The 15678-nt window shown below is 43.4% G+C and overlaps 1 pseudogene; it reads left to right on the forward strand.

The window, feature by feature from the left end:
* The first annotated feature begins 5446 nt into the window (after window positions 1–5446).
* LOC133568899 (uncharacterized) overlaps window positions 5447–15678 on the forward strand; it is a 70806-nt pseudogene continuing 60574 nt past the window's right edge.

Consider the following 15678-nt stretch of genomic DNA (forward strand, 5'->3'; position numbering starts at 1 on the left):
CATCCTCGGTAGGCTCACATAAGGGCAAGGAAAACTCATGCTAAAAAGAACAGTAAGCAGCTATGTTTTATTAATATACCATAGCTGCGTGTGTCAAACATGAGTCATTAAATGACTCCCGACTCCTGGTGGTAGAGGGCGCTAGTGATCCTTCTTGCGACTACTCGGCCGCAGAAGAAGTGACAACAAGCAGCAAGAGTGAGCAGCAATCGTTTATTTTTTCCTCTCGCTTGCACTTTTAACATGGAGGATTACATATCTAAAATAAAACAGTTTTCTAAACTGGACTTTCAATCGAAGCAGGAGGTAATAAAGGAACATCTCCATCGAGACAGAGGGACTTTTCAAACTGAAGAAAGATAAGGAAGACTTCTATAAACAAGTTATCGATGCTTTTGATCAGAAGGAGCTGCGCATGGACTTCATTTATAAGTAAAGGTAAGACCATAATAACGTTTTTTTTTTATTAAATGTGCTTTTTGTGATGGTATCCTTACATCACACTCAAATGTATAAGCGTAGGCCTAAATTTACCGCATGCCTTTGGTAAGTGCCGGAGTGAGAAGAGGTTTTAAATTAATCATGGTGGTGGTAGTATTATGCTCTGGGCTTGTTGTGCTGCAAATGAAACTGGTGCTTTACAGACAGTAAATCTAAATCAACTATAAGATTTGCCTGAGAAGCTGGACAGGACAAAAAATGAAAAATGTTATAAAGTAAAAAATAAAAATAAAAATTAAATAATGTGTAGCTACGACACAATATTCGGTCAGGTGTAAAAAACACGGCAACACGACAGATATAACCATCCATATGATATAGCAGTGTTTTCCAACCTTTTTTTTGTGCCAAGGCACATTTTTTGCGTTGAAAAAATGCGGAGACACACCACCAGCAGAAATCATTTAAAAACAAAACTCAGCTGACAGTAAAAAGTCGCAATTGTTTGATATGACTTTAAAGCATAACCAAGCATGCATCACTATAGCTCTTGTCTCAAAGTAAGTGTACTGTCACCACCTGTCACATCACACTCTGACTTATTTGGACTTTTTTGCTGTTTTCCTGTGTGTAGTGTTTTAGTTTTTGTCTTGCGCTACTATTTTGGTGGCTTTTTCTCTGTATTTTTCTGTAGCAGTTTTATGTCTTCCCGCATCTACTTTGTTTTCATCCTTCTTCGTGGGGACATTGTCGATCGTCATGTCATGTTCAGATGTACATTGTGGACGCCGTCTTTGCTCCACAGTAAGTCTTTGCTGTCGTCCAGCATTCTGTTTTTGTTTACTTTGTAGCTTGTTCAGTTTTAGTTTCGTTCTGCCTAGCTTCAATGCCTTTTCTTAGGGGCACTCACCTTTTGTTTATTTTTTGTTTAAGCATTAAACACCTTTTTACCTGCACACTGCATCCCGCTGTTTCCGACATCTACAAAGCAATTAGCTACTTGCCGCCACCTATTGAAATAGAAGAGTATTACATGGTTACTCTGCCGAGCTCTAGACAACACCGACACTTAACAACAACACATCATTTGCCGACTATAATTACTGGTTTGCAAAAAATATTTTTTAACCCAAATAGGTGAAATTAGATCATCTCCCACTGCACATGAGACTGTATCTCACGGGACACTTGTGTGCCGCGGCACAGTGGTTGAAAAACACTGATATTGGATATAGGAGCGTGGAAACAAGAGTATGAAGAAGATTGACCTGAGAGAGGGGGGGAGGTTGCAGGCAAACTGTGAGGAGGAAGCTAGAAGTATGCTGCCCTCTAGTGGCGGCTTCAGGAACTCCCTATGACAACACTTCATTAATGGTGATTTCTATATACAGCAGGGATATTTAACTCAATTGTTTTGGGGGAGACTTGTCCAGGGTGTACTCCGCCGTCCGCCCGAGTGCAGCTGAGACAGGCTCCGGCACCCCAAGCAAACCCAAAAAGGGACAAGCGGTAGAAAATGGATGGTTGGATGGATGTTTTGGGGGGGACTTGTCCAGGTTGTACTCCGCCTTCCACCCGACTGCAGCTGAGATAGGCTCCAGCGACCCCACAAGGGACAAGCAGTAAAAAATGGATGGATGGATGTTTGTTTTGAGGGCGACTTGTCCAGGGTGTACCCCGCCTACCCCCCAAATGCAGCTCAGATACGCTCCAGCACCCTACGTAACCCCAAAAGGGACAAGCGGTTGAAAATGGATGGATGTTTTGAGGGCAACTTGTCCAGGGTGTACGCCGCCTTCCGCCCGAGTGCAGCTGAGATAGGCTCCAGCACCCCAAGCAAATCCAAAAGGGACAAGCGGTAGAAAATTGATGTATGTTTTGCGGGTGACTTGTCCAGGGTGCACCCCGCTTTCCGCCCGAGTGAAGCTGAGATAGGCTCCAGCGACCCCAAAAGGGACAAGCGGTAGAAAATGGATGGATGGATGTTTGTTTTGAGGGCGACTTGTCCAGGGTGTAAACTGCCTCCCGCCCAAATGCAGCTGAGATATGCTCCAGTACCCTACGTAACCCTAAAAGGGACAAGCGGTAGAAAAATGGATGGATGGATTGATGTTTTGGCGGTGACTTGTCCAGGGTGTACACCGCCTTCCGCCCGAGTGCAGATGAGATAGGCTCCAGCGACCCCAAAATGGACAAGCGGTAGAAAATGGATGGATGGATGGATGTTTTGAGGGCGACATGTCCAGGGTGCACCCCGCCTCCCGCCCAAATGCAGCTGAGATACGCTCCAGCACCCTACGTAACCCCAAAAGGGACAAGCGGTAGAAATGGATGGATGGATTGATGTTTTGGCGGTGACTTGTCCAGGGTGTACCCCGCCTTCTGCCCGAGTGCAGCTGAGATAGGCTCCAGTGACCCCAAAATGGACAAGCGGTAGAAAATGGATGGATGGATGTTTTGGGGGCAACTTGTCCAGGGTGTACGCCGCCTTCCGCCCGAGTGCAGCTGAAATAGGCTCCAGCAACCCCAAAAGGGACAAGCGGTAGAAAATGGATGGATGGATGTTTGTTTTGAGGGCGACTTGTCCAGGGTGTAAACCGCCTCCCGGCCAAATGCAGCTGAGATAAGCTCCAGCACCCTACGTAACCCCAAAAGGGACAAGCGGTAGAAAATGGATGGATGGATTGATGTTTTGGCGGTGACTTGTCCAGGGTGTACCCCGCCTTCTGCCCGAGTGCAGCTGAGATAGGCTCCAGTGACCCCAAAATGGACAAGCGGTAGAAAATGGATGGATGGATGTTTTGGGGGCAACTTGTCCAGGGTGTACGCCGCCTTCCGCCCGAGTGCAGCTGAAATAGGCTCCAGCGACCCCAAAAGGGACAAGCGGTAGAAAATGGATGGATGGATGTTTGTTTTGAGGGCGACTTGTCCAGGGTGTAAACCGCCTCCCGGCCAAATGCAGCTGAGATAAGCTCCAGCTCCCTACGTAACCCTAAAATGGACAAGCGGTAGAAAATGAATGGATGGATGGATGTTTTGGGGGCAACTTGTCCAGGGTGTACACCGCCTTCTGCCCGAGTGCAGCTGAGATAGGCTCCAGCACCCTCCGCGACCCCAAAAGGGACAAACGGTAGCAAATGGATGGATGGATGTTTGGGGGGCCACATTTTCCTGAAAACTCAGAACGAGGGGCAGGACTTCCATCCATCCATTTTCTACCGCTTATTCCCTTTTGGGGTTGCGGGGGGTGCTGGCGCATATCTCAGTTACAATCGGGCGGAAGGCGGGGTACACCCTGGACAAGTCGCCACCTCATCGCAGGGGGGGCAAGACTTCTCCCTTACTATTAGTCTTATATTTGTTATTCTGGAGAACCAGTATCTTCTCGTCTAGGGGGTTCTTTACCTTTTTGACCTAGGGCGGGGGTCAAAGAAGTTGGGAAAGGTGGCAATAAATACTGATAAAGTTGAGGAATATTCACCAAACACTTATTTGGAACATCCCACAGGTGTGCAGGCTAATTGGGAACAGGTGGGTGCCATGATTGGGTATAAAAACAGCTTCCCAAAAAATGCTCCGTCTTTCACAAGAAAGGATGGGGCGAGGTACTCCCCTTTGTCCACAACTGCGTGAGAAAATAGTCAAACAGTTTAAGAACAACCTTTCTCAAAGTGCAATTGCAAGAAATTTAGGGATTTCAACATCAACGCTCCATAATATCATCAAAAGGTTCAGAGAATCTGGAGAAATCACTCCACGTATGCGGCATGGCCGGAAACCAACATTGAATGACCGTGACCTTCAATCCCTCAGACGGCACTGTATCAAAAACCGACATCAATCTCTAAAGGATATCACCACATGGGCTCAGGAACACTTCAGAAAACCCCTGTCACTAAATACAGTTGGTCGCTACATCTGTAAGTGCAAGTTAAAGCTCTACTATGCAAAGCGAAAGCCATTTATCAACAACATCCAGAAACTCCGCCAGCTTCTCTGGGCCCGAGATCATCTAAGATGGACTGATGCAAAGTGGAAAAGTGTTCTGTGGTCTGACGAGTCCACATATCAAATTGTTTTTGGAAATATTCGACATTTTGTCATCCGGACCAAAGGGGAAGCAAACCATCCAGACTGTTATCGACGCAAAGTCCAAAAGCCAGCATCTGTGATGGTATGGGGGTGCATTAGTGCCCAAGGCATGGGTAACTTACACATCTGTGAAGGCACCATTAATGCTGAAAGGTACATACAGGTTTTGGAATCATATATGCTGCCATCTAAGCGGCGTCTTTTTCCATGGACGCCCCAGCTTATTTCAGCAAGACAATGCCAAGCCACATTCAGCACATGTTACAACAGCGTGGCTTCGTAAAAAAAGAGTGCGGGTACTTTCCTGGCCCGCCTGCAGTCCAGACTTGTCTCCCATAGAAAATGTGTGGTGCATTATGAAGCGTAAAATACGACAGCGGAGACCCCGGACTGTTGAAGGACTGAAGCTCTACATAAAACAAGAATGGGAAAGAATTCCACTTTCAAAGCTTCAACAGTTAGTTTCCTCAGTTCCCAAACGTTTATTGAGTGTTGTTAAAAGAAAAGATGATGTAACACAGTGGTGAACATGCCCTTTCCCAACTACTTTGGCACATGTTGCAGCCATGAAATTCTAAGTTAACTATTATTTGCACAAAAAAAATAAAGTTTAGACATTTGAACATTAAATATCTCGTCTTTGTAGCATATTCAACTGAATATGGGTTGAAAATGATTTGCGAATCATTTTATTCTGTTTATATTTACATCTAACACAATTTCCCAACTCATATGGAAACGGGGTTTGTATTAATGTTTCTCTCCCGATCACACAGATTAGCCTACTGGTGCCAGTCGGTACAAGGAGGTCAGGTTTAATGTTTAAGCTTCACCTCCCTCCCTCCAGTTCTCCACTTGTTGGCCAATCACACACACTCAGTGTGTGTGTGTGTGTGTGTGTGTGTGTGTGTGTGTGTGTGTGTGTGTGTGTGTGTGTGTGTGTGAATGCCTCACCTCCAGCAGCAAGACACTTTAAACACAGAGCTGGGTGAGCCGCGTGGGCCTGACGGAGCACGAGTCGCCATTTTATCGTCCGTATCGTTTCCCCCGGGGCAGAAACTAAACACCCTCATGACCACACATGAAGCGACATGACGAGGAACGCAGGGTGAGCTAGTTTCCACGGTCAAGATGTTGTCGGCAAGTTGTTCAACTCTCTCTGTTGTGGTAATTTAGGCTTCATAATGCGCCACACATTTTCCGCATTTTGTGGTTTGGCATTATCTTGCTAAAATAAGCAGGGGCGTCCATGACAATGTTGCTTGGATGGTAACATGCAGTATGTTGTTCCAAAACCTGTATGTACCTTTCAGCATTAATGGTGCCTTCACAGATGTGTAAGTTACCCATGTCTTGGGCACTAATGCACCCCCATACCATCACAGATGTTGGCTTTCGAACTTTGCTTTGATAACAATCCGGATGGTTCTTTTCTTCTTTGGTCCTGAGTTTCTAAAATTTGAAATGTGGACTCGTCAGACCACAGAACACTTTTCCACTTTGCATCAGTCCATCTTTGATAAGCTCGGGCCCCGCGAAGCCGGCGGTTTTACTGGGGGTTGTTGATAAATGGCTTTGGCTTTGCCTATTAGAGTTTTAACTTGCACTTACAGATGTAACAACCAACTGTAGTTACTGCCAGTGGTTTTCTGAAGTGTTCCTGAGCCCATGTGGTGATATCCTTTACACACTGATGTCGATTTTTTTTTACACAGTGCCGTCTAAGTGATTACCGCTTACGTGGCATTGTGGCATTGTCTTGCTGAAATAAGCAGGGGCGTCCATGACAATATTGCTTGGATGGTAACATATGTCGTTCCAAAACCTGTATGTACCTTTCAGCATTAATGGTGCCTTCACAGATGTGTAAGTGACCCATGCCTTGGGCACTAATGCACCCCCATACCATCACAGATGCTGGCTTTCAAACTTTGCTTCGATAACAATCCGTATGGTTCTTTTCCTCTTTGGTCCTGAGGATACCACATCCACAGTTTCTAAAATTTGAAATGTGGACTCGTCAGACCACAGAACACTTTTCCACTTTGCATCAGTCCATCTTTGATAAGCTCGGGCCCCGCGAAGCCGGCGGTGTTACTGGGTGTTGTTGATATATGGCTTTGGCTTTGCCTAGTAGAGTTTTAACTTGCACTTAAAGATGTAGCGACCAACTGTAGTTACTGACAGTGGTTTTCTGAAGTGTTCCTGAGCCCATGTGGTGATATCCTTTACACACTGATGTCGATTTTTTTTTATACTTACGTGGCATTGTCTTACTGAAATAAGCAGGGGCGTCCATGATAACGTTGCTTGGATGGCAACATATGTTGCTCCAAAACCTGCATGTTCCTTTCAATATTAAATGTGCCTTCACAGATGTGTAAGTTACCCATGTCTTGGGCACTAATACACCCCCATACCATCACAGATGCTGGCTTTTCAAATTTGCGCCTATAGCAATCCAGATAGTTCTTTTCCTCAACGTCCACATTTTCCAAAAACAATTTAAAATGGAGTTTCGACAGACCACATAACATTTTTCCACTTTGCATCAGCCCATCTTAGATGAGCTCGGGCCCACATAGCCGGTGGTGATTCTGGGTGTTGTTGATAAATGGCTTTGGCTTTGCATAGTAGAGTATTAACTTGCACTTACAGATGTAGCGACCAACTGTAGTTACTGACAGTGGTTTTCTGAAGTGTTCCTGAGCCCATGTGGTGATATCCTTTACACACTGATGTCAATTTTTTTTTACACAGTGCCGTCTAAGGGATTACCGCTTACGTGGCATTGTGGCATTGTCTAGCTGAAATAAGCAGGGGCGTCCATGATAACGTTGCTTGGATGGCAACATATGTTGCTCCAAAACCTGCATGTACCTTTCAACATTAATGGTGCCTTCACAGATGTGTAAGTTACCTATGCCCTGGCCACTAATGCACCCCCATACCATCACAGATGCTGGCTTTTTAAATTTGTGCCTATAGCAATCCAGATAGTTCTTTTCCTCTTTGTTCCGGAGAACAAAACTTCCACAGTTTCCAAAAACAATTTAAAATGGAGTTTCGACAGACCACATAACATTTTTCCACTTTGCATCAGCCCTTCTTAGATGAGCTCGGGCCCACATAGCCGGAGGTGATTCTGGGTGTTGTTGATAAATGGCTTTGGCTTTGCATAGTAGAGTTTTAACTTGCACTTACAGATGTAGCGACCAACTGTAGTTACTGACAGTGGTTTTCTGAAGTGTTCCGGAGCCCATGTGGTGATATCCTTTGCACACTGATGTGAATTTTTGACACAGTGCTGTCTAAGGGATTACCACTTACGTGCAGTGATTTCTCCAGATTCTCTGAACCTTTTGATGATATTACGAACCGTAGAAGGTGAAATCTCTAAATTCCCTGCAATAGCTCGTTGAGAAATGTTGTGCTTAAACTGTTGGAAAATTTGCTCACGCATTTGTTGACAAAGTGGTGAGCCTCACCCCATCCTTGTTTGTGAATGACTGAGCATTTCATGGAAGCTGCTTTTATACCCAACCGCCGCACTCACCTGTTCCCAATTAGCCTGTTCACCTGTGGGATGTTCCAAATAAGTGTTTGAAGAGCATTCCTCAACTTTCTCCGTCTTTTTTGTCACCTTTGCCAGCTTTTTTGAAACACGTTGCAGGCATCAAATTCTAAATGAGCTAATATTTGCAAAAAACAACAAATTTTCTCAGTTTGAACATTAAAATATCTTGTCTTTGCGGTCTATTTAATTGAATATAAGTTGAAAAAGATTTGCAAATCATTGTATTCTGTTTTTATTTACCATTTACACAACGTGACAACTTCACTGCTTTTGGGGTTCGTACTTTAGTCAGTTGTATTTCAACTTGCTGTTGGCTTTGACAGTAATGCTTTGCGTAGGCGTTTTGTGATTTGTTTGGTAATACAACATTTGTCAAAAACTGGTAGATAATAATAGTCACACTGTATTTGATTGACAACATTTATCTTAAATGTTTCATCGTAACTGCTGTTTGCTAACTTATCAGAACTTTCAAACACTTTTTTGCCACCCACATGTGGCTCTCCGGGTACGCTATATGTATGTTTGTGAGTGACAAGAAGAAAAGCTCTGACTTTTGTGCAGTTACCTTGAATTCCAGTAATCCGCCCCCACAATATCAACTGTATAGGTGACATTGACTCATAATTAGAGATGTCTGATCAAATCTGACTGCCAATAAATGCTTTAAATTCTAATTTTGGAAATTATCGGTATCAGTTTCAATAAGTAAAATTCATGACTTTTTAAAATGCCGCGCTGTACGGAGTGGTACACAGACATAGGGAGAAGTACGGAGCGTGCCGGCCCAATCACAGAATATTGACGGCTTTTCACACACACAAGTGAATGCAAGGCATACTTGGTCAACAGCCATACAGGTCACACTGAGGGTGGCCGTATAAACAACTTTAACACTGTTACAAATATGCGCCACACTGTGAACCCACACCAAACAAGAATGACAAACACATTTTGGGAGAACATCCGCACCGTAATACAACATAAACGCAACAGCACAAATACCCAGAACCCCTTGCATCCCTAACTCTTCCGGGACGCTACAATATACAGCCCACCCCTACCTCAACCACCAATACGTCACATCAAATATTCCACATTGAAAAATAATTTTGGTGGAAGATTTTACATATTTTGCGTTTGCCATAAAAAAACAACATAGTTTTGTTTGACACAAAAGGGCGGAAAACAAACCAAAAAACAACATAAATAAACTAAAACATTTTGAAATGAGGGATAGATCTGAAGTTGATGTATACTCCAGAGATTTAAGCGTTAAATAATGAATGTATGTATGCCCTGGCACACCATTATCATCATTTCATGACCCAAGCAAAACACTTTTTACACTTTTATACTGAAATAAATACACCTACAACTTTTTAAAGGGGAACATTATCACCAGACCTATGTAAGCGTCAATATATACCTTGATGGTGCAGAAAAAACACAACAGAAACACAACAGAAAAAAATACCCAGAACTCCTTGCAGCACTAACTCTCCCAGGACGCTACAATATACACCCCCTACTACTCCCCACCCCCCGCACCTCAACCCCGCCCACCTCAACCTCCTCATGCTCTCTCAGGGAGAGCATGTCCCAAATGCCAAGCTGCTGTTTTGAGGCATGTTAAAAAAAATACTTCAATAATAAATGTGGCAGTGCCATGTTGGCATTTTTTTTTCTCCATACCTTGAGTTGATTTATTTTAGAAAACCTTGTTAAATTGTTTAATGCATCCAGCGGGGCATCACAACAAAATTAAGCATAATAATGTGTTCCTGCCACGACTGTATATATCAGCCTCGGTTGATATCGAAATCAGTAATTAAGAGTTGGACAATATCGGAATATCGGCAAAAAAAAGCCTTTATCGGACATCTCTACTCATAATAACGTCAATCTTATATTTTTCCAGAATGATTGCCACCACCCACTTACCCCAGTAAGCCCCCAACATGAAGAAGTCCACTGAAGCTCCCCTGGCACCCGTGTGGGTCGCCCACACACCCACACCAGAAACGAGCAATGACTCCTCTAGCAGCGCATCCAGCGTTCCGCCTTATTTGGAGAAGGACAAGGATGACAAAAAAAGCAGCATGAAGGACAGGCTGAAAACCCTCATCCCTCTGTCATGGGGCAGCATGCTCCAGTACCGGAAGAAAGAGGAAGTCGGCGCCGATGACTCTGAAGCAAGCAGCGGTCGGATCCGGATCCTACCCAACGGGACCAGGGTGAGCCCTCCCGTGAGTCCCTTGGTGGACCGCAAGAAATGGAACGAACCCCCGCAGGACAGAAATCCTAACTCCATGGAGGACTCCTTGCTCACAAGTATCCACCCGGCGGAGTACTATGCTGAGAAGCTGGAGGTCTACAAGCTCAAGTACTCTTACCTGAAGTCATGGCCCGGCCTTCTCAGGCTTCTCGCCGGCGTTGAGCTCCTGTTTGGGGCCATGGTTGTAGCTTGCGTCATCGGCTACATCCAGAAAGACAGCGAATGGTCCCACGCCTACGGGCACTACAACAGTGTGTACAACAACGGGATGGGCCTGTCTGGATACAGCTACAGCGGCCCTATGACTCCCTTTGTTGTGTCAGTGGCCGGAGTCTCTTGGATCATGACCCTGATCCTCCTGGTAATGGGAATGACGATGTATTACCGCACCATCCTCCTCGATGCCCCCTGGTGGCCCATGACCGAGGCCTTGGTCAACGTAGCGCTCTTCCTGCTCTACATGGCGGCGGGGATCGTGTACGTGAACGACTTGAACCGCGGTGGGTTGTGCTACATGACCATAGGCATCCATCCGATACTGGCCGGTCTTTGTCGGGTGGAAGGGGGCCAGATGGCGGGAACGGCCTTCCTCTTCATCAACATGGCGATGTATCTGGGAAGTTTCCTGGTCTGTCTGAAGATGTGGCGGCACGAGGCCAAACGGAGACAGAGGGGGTACTACGAGGTCAAGTTCACGGTAAGGAACGTTTGCGTTAGAACAATGAATCGACATTTGCATCACACGATTTATTGCAAAACTCAGCATGGCACGACGCAATTTTTTATTCCTGTATAACAAGATAATTCTCAGTAGACCAATCAACAGAAAATATATCATTTATGTTGGTATCTTTACGTTTTTCTGCATGCTTTAAATGGGCAAATTGTGTGGAGAATACCAAAATTTGAGTAAATAGTCCAAACAGTCATAAAAATGGATTGCATTACCCATCCATCCATTTACTACCGCTTGTCTCTTTTGGGGCTGCGAGGGGTGGCTGGAGCCTATCTCAGCTACATTCGGGCGGAAGGCGGGGTACACACTGGACAAGTCGTCACCTCATCGCAGGGCCAATACAGGGTCAATTTGGTGTTGCCAATCAACCTATCCACAGGTGCATGTATTTTGAGGTGGGAGGAAGCCAGAGTACCCGGAGTTACAAAACCACAATAACACAAGTGCGAGAAACAATTAAGTGCCACCATGATTAATTTATCGTATTTTCCGGACTATAAGGCACACTTAAAATATTTTTTTTCCTCAAAACTCGACTGTGCCTAATGTACGGAATAATTCTGGTTGTGCTTACCAACCTCGAAGCAATTTTACTTGGTACATGGTGCAGTGATAATATACACAAACACACACATATATATATATGTATATATATATATATATATATATATATATATATATATATATATATATATATATATATATACTGTATATGTATACTGTATATATAGTGAAGTGAATTATATTTATATAGCGCTTTTCTCTCGTGACTCAAAGCGCTTTTACATAGTGAAACCCAATATCTAACTTACATTTAAACCAGTGTACATATATGTGTGTATATATATCCATCCATCCATCCATTTTCTACCGCTTATTCCCTTTTGGGAATTACTGCCGGGTCAAACTCGCTTCCCAAAATAATTAGCGCATGCTTAGTATTACCGCCTGGTCAAACTCGTGACGTCACGAGTGACACTTCCTCTGTCATCATTTTCAAAATGGAGGAGGCTGATTTCAATACCGGTAATTTGAAATCGCAAAACGGGAAGAAGATTAGGAGTTATTTAAGGTCCAAGCTTACATCACACTCAAATTTTTACTGCATACCTTTGGTAAGTGCTGGAGTGAGAAGAGGTTTTAAAATGATTAGCGCGTGCTTACTTTTACCGCATGCCTTTGGTAAGCGCAGGAGTGAGAAGAGGTTTTAAATTAATTAGCACCCCTGCGGAAATTCAAGGAAATACGGTAGTTGCATAGTTTAAGCCCTTTTTTTTTTTTTATTCCTCCACTGCTTCATGCCACACTCAGCAAATCCAAAATCTAATACCCCACTTAGGTACCACCTCCGCCAAGTTATTTCAATTACATTGATTTTTTTTTTTTTGTGTGTGTGTAAAGTTTATTATAACTGACACGAGCAATTCCACTAATGAAGACGCACAAGTCGGAACAAAAGAGGGAGAACAAATCTGATGTAATTTAGTGTCAGTCGAGACAATCTGCAGTGAGCTTGCTTTTATTCGTTAGTGGCGGATCAGCGTTTTCTGCTGGCATTGCGTTGACCATGCGGTTCTCTTGCGAGACACAAAACGTGACGAGAACGCTTCTGTTGTGGAAAATTATTGTAATAATTACAAAAGCATAGACAATTGACTGATTAGGCCTGGGGTCAACAACCCGCGGAAATCGAGCCGCATGCAGCTCTTTAGTGCCGCCCTCCTGGCTCTCTGGAGCATTTTTAAAAAAGGTGTCAAAATGGAAAAAAATGTCTAAAATATTTTTTGGGGTTTTCGGATATTTTTTGTTCGAAAGGCCACTGTTCAATATGTTTGTATGCATGCTTCACTGATGAGACTATCTGGTGAACATGGTTTTGTCCTACTAATTTCGACAGTTCTTAAACTCACCATGTGACGCAACAGTTTGTTTACATGTAAAATCCTCCACTCCTTCTTTGTCTCATTTTGTCCACCAAACGTTTTATACTGTGCGTGAATGCACAAAGGTGGGCTTTGTTGATGTTATTGACTTGTTGGGGTGCTACTCGGGCATATTTTGTCAGTCCATTACTGCAAGCTAATCCATGCTAACATGCTATTTGAACATGTTAGCATCACTATGCCTCATTTGTAGGTATATTTGAGCTCATGTAATATACCTACTTTGATCCTCTTTGTATATAATTTATATTTGCATGTCTCATGGGATAGGTTGATTGGCAACACTAAATTGGCCCTCGTGCAGGGGTGTCAAACTCAAATACAGAGTGGGCCAAAATTTTAAACGGAACAAAGCCGCGGGCCAAGGTTGAACAAATTAACCTTTTAATAGGGACCCAAACAAGTTTTGCATTAAATAGTGAAGTGAAGTGAATTATATTTATATAGCGCTTTTCTCAAGTGACTCAAAGCGCTTTACATAGTGAAACCCAATATCTAAGTTACATTTAAACCAGTGTGGGTGGCACTGGGAGCAGGTGGGTAAAGTGTCTTGCCCAAGGACACAACGGCAGTAACTAGGATGGCACAAGCGGGAATCGAACCTGCAACCCTCAAGTTGCAGACACGGCCACTCTACCAACCGAACAAGCAAGGCTTATATAACTTTAGTGACATGCAAAATCCAGTTTCAAATAATAATAATAATAATTAAAAAACATATCAATGGCATATCAAATCAACTTTAAATAAAAATGTTATGCCTTTTTTTCAATTTGCAATCTTCTGAGGTAAATATCATTTTTTTTACACAGGCTAATAATACATCTGAAAATAAAATAACAATAATGAATGAACCAAACATTCAAGCCTTGAAGTAGCAAGAGAAAATGCATGAATAAAACGTTAATTATTGGTCAGTTTGCTGGAAGTTTCCCGGAAGAGTTAGTGCTGCAAGGGGTTCTGGGTATTTGTTCTGTTGTGTTACGGTGTGGATGTTCACCCGAAATGTGTTTGTCATTCTTGTTTGGTGTGGGTTCACAGTGTGGCGCATATTTGTAACAGTGCTAAAGTTGTTTATACGGCCACCCTCAGTGTGACCTGTATGGCTGTTGATCAAGTATGCGTTGCATTCACTTGTGCGTGTTTGTATATGTGTGTGTGTAAAAGCCACAAATATTATGTGATACGCTGTTAGTATGAAGGAAAAGCGGACGTGACGACAGGTTGTAGAGAACGCTAAAGGCAGTGCCTTAAATGCCCGCCCCCAATATAGTTGTCCAGGTGGAAATCGGTAGAAATTCGGGAGAATGGTTGCCCCGGGAGATTTTCGGGAGGGGCAATTATGGCAACCCATCAGCGTTCTTGTTCTGTAACCCTGTACTCTGTTTGTCTAATCTTGAACAGGTTTGTGCTGAAAACAAAGTTTCGTTGTACTTGTCGCAATGGCAATAAAGACCTACCTACTGAACTTCGGGAGTCTACCGGGAAAATTAGGAGGGTTGGCAAGTATGAGTATTAGCGGTGAAAGCGGTTTTACAGCGGCAGCGACGCTGTAAAACACCGGCGGGCCAGCTCTAATGCTAAATTGATATTACCTCAAGGGCCAAATTAAATTACACGGCGGGCCAGAGTTTGACACCCAAGCCCTAGTTTGTAAATTATGAGTGTGAATGTTGTCTGTCTATCTGTGTTGGCCCTGTGATGAGGTAGCGACTTGTCCAGGCTCTACCCCGCCTTCCGCCCGATTGTAGCTGAGATAGGCACCAGCTACCAAAAGGGAATAGGCGGTAGGAAATGGATGGATGAATGACACATTATCTGTATGTAATATTGACTGTCAGTAAACTCACCATGAAAGCGCTAAAACATACCAGTGTAGTAAGTTGCCGTTATTCACCCAAGGAACTTTAGTTATTAGAGAGTTCCTGTCAGATGTTTTTTTACGGGACACATTTCCGGCGTTGTTGTGTCCAGATGAGAAAATGCTATTGATTGAAGTAGAGTCTGAATGTCTTTAAAACAGTTAGCTCCATCTTTGGACACTTTTTCTACTCCCGTCCTTGCACGCTACACCGCTACAACAAAGATGACAGGTAGAGGACGCCGTCGAAGGTGAGCCAGGTAGATAGGAGCGCCCACAAAACGGCGCATCCTGAACCGATTGTCAGAAAGCGGCTTGAAGATGATCTGTAAAACATCATCAATGCAAAATTTTGAGCATAGAACCACCCTTACATGTTATTTAGACCACAAGGAAGTGCTTTACATTTAGAAAAAAATATATTAATGTGACTTCTTTAATGCGCCCTATAATCCAGTGCGCCTTAAATATGAAAAAAGCTCGGAATTTGCTATTTTGAATACATTAAAAAATTCATCCATCACATACACATATGTTTTTTATAATGATTGTGAAGGATAGGCAATATTCAAAAACAAGTGCAATTCCCCTTTACTTGAAACTTATGAGGATGAATTGCTGTGTCACAAAATTTTTGTGTGGTGTTGCTTCTTATTGGTAATTATTCCAAGCTGGTGTGTTGTTGTGTGTATGCAGCAACAAGTTTTATATATATATATATATATATATATATATAATATATATATATAT

The sequence above is a fragment of the Nerophis ophidion genome, linkage group LG14 (genome assembly GCF_033978795.1).
Source record: "Nerophis ophidion isolate RoL-2023_Sa linkage group LG14, RoL_Noph_v1.0, whole genome shotgun sequence".
Lineage (NCBI taxonomy): Eukaryota > Metazoa > Chordata > Actinopteri > Syngnathiformes > Syngnathidae > Nerophis > Nerophis ophidion.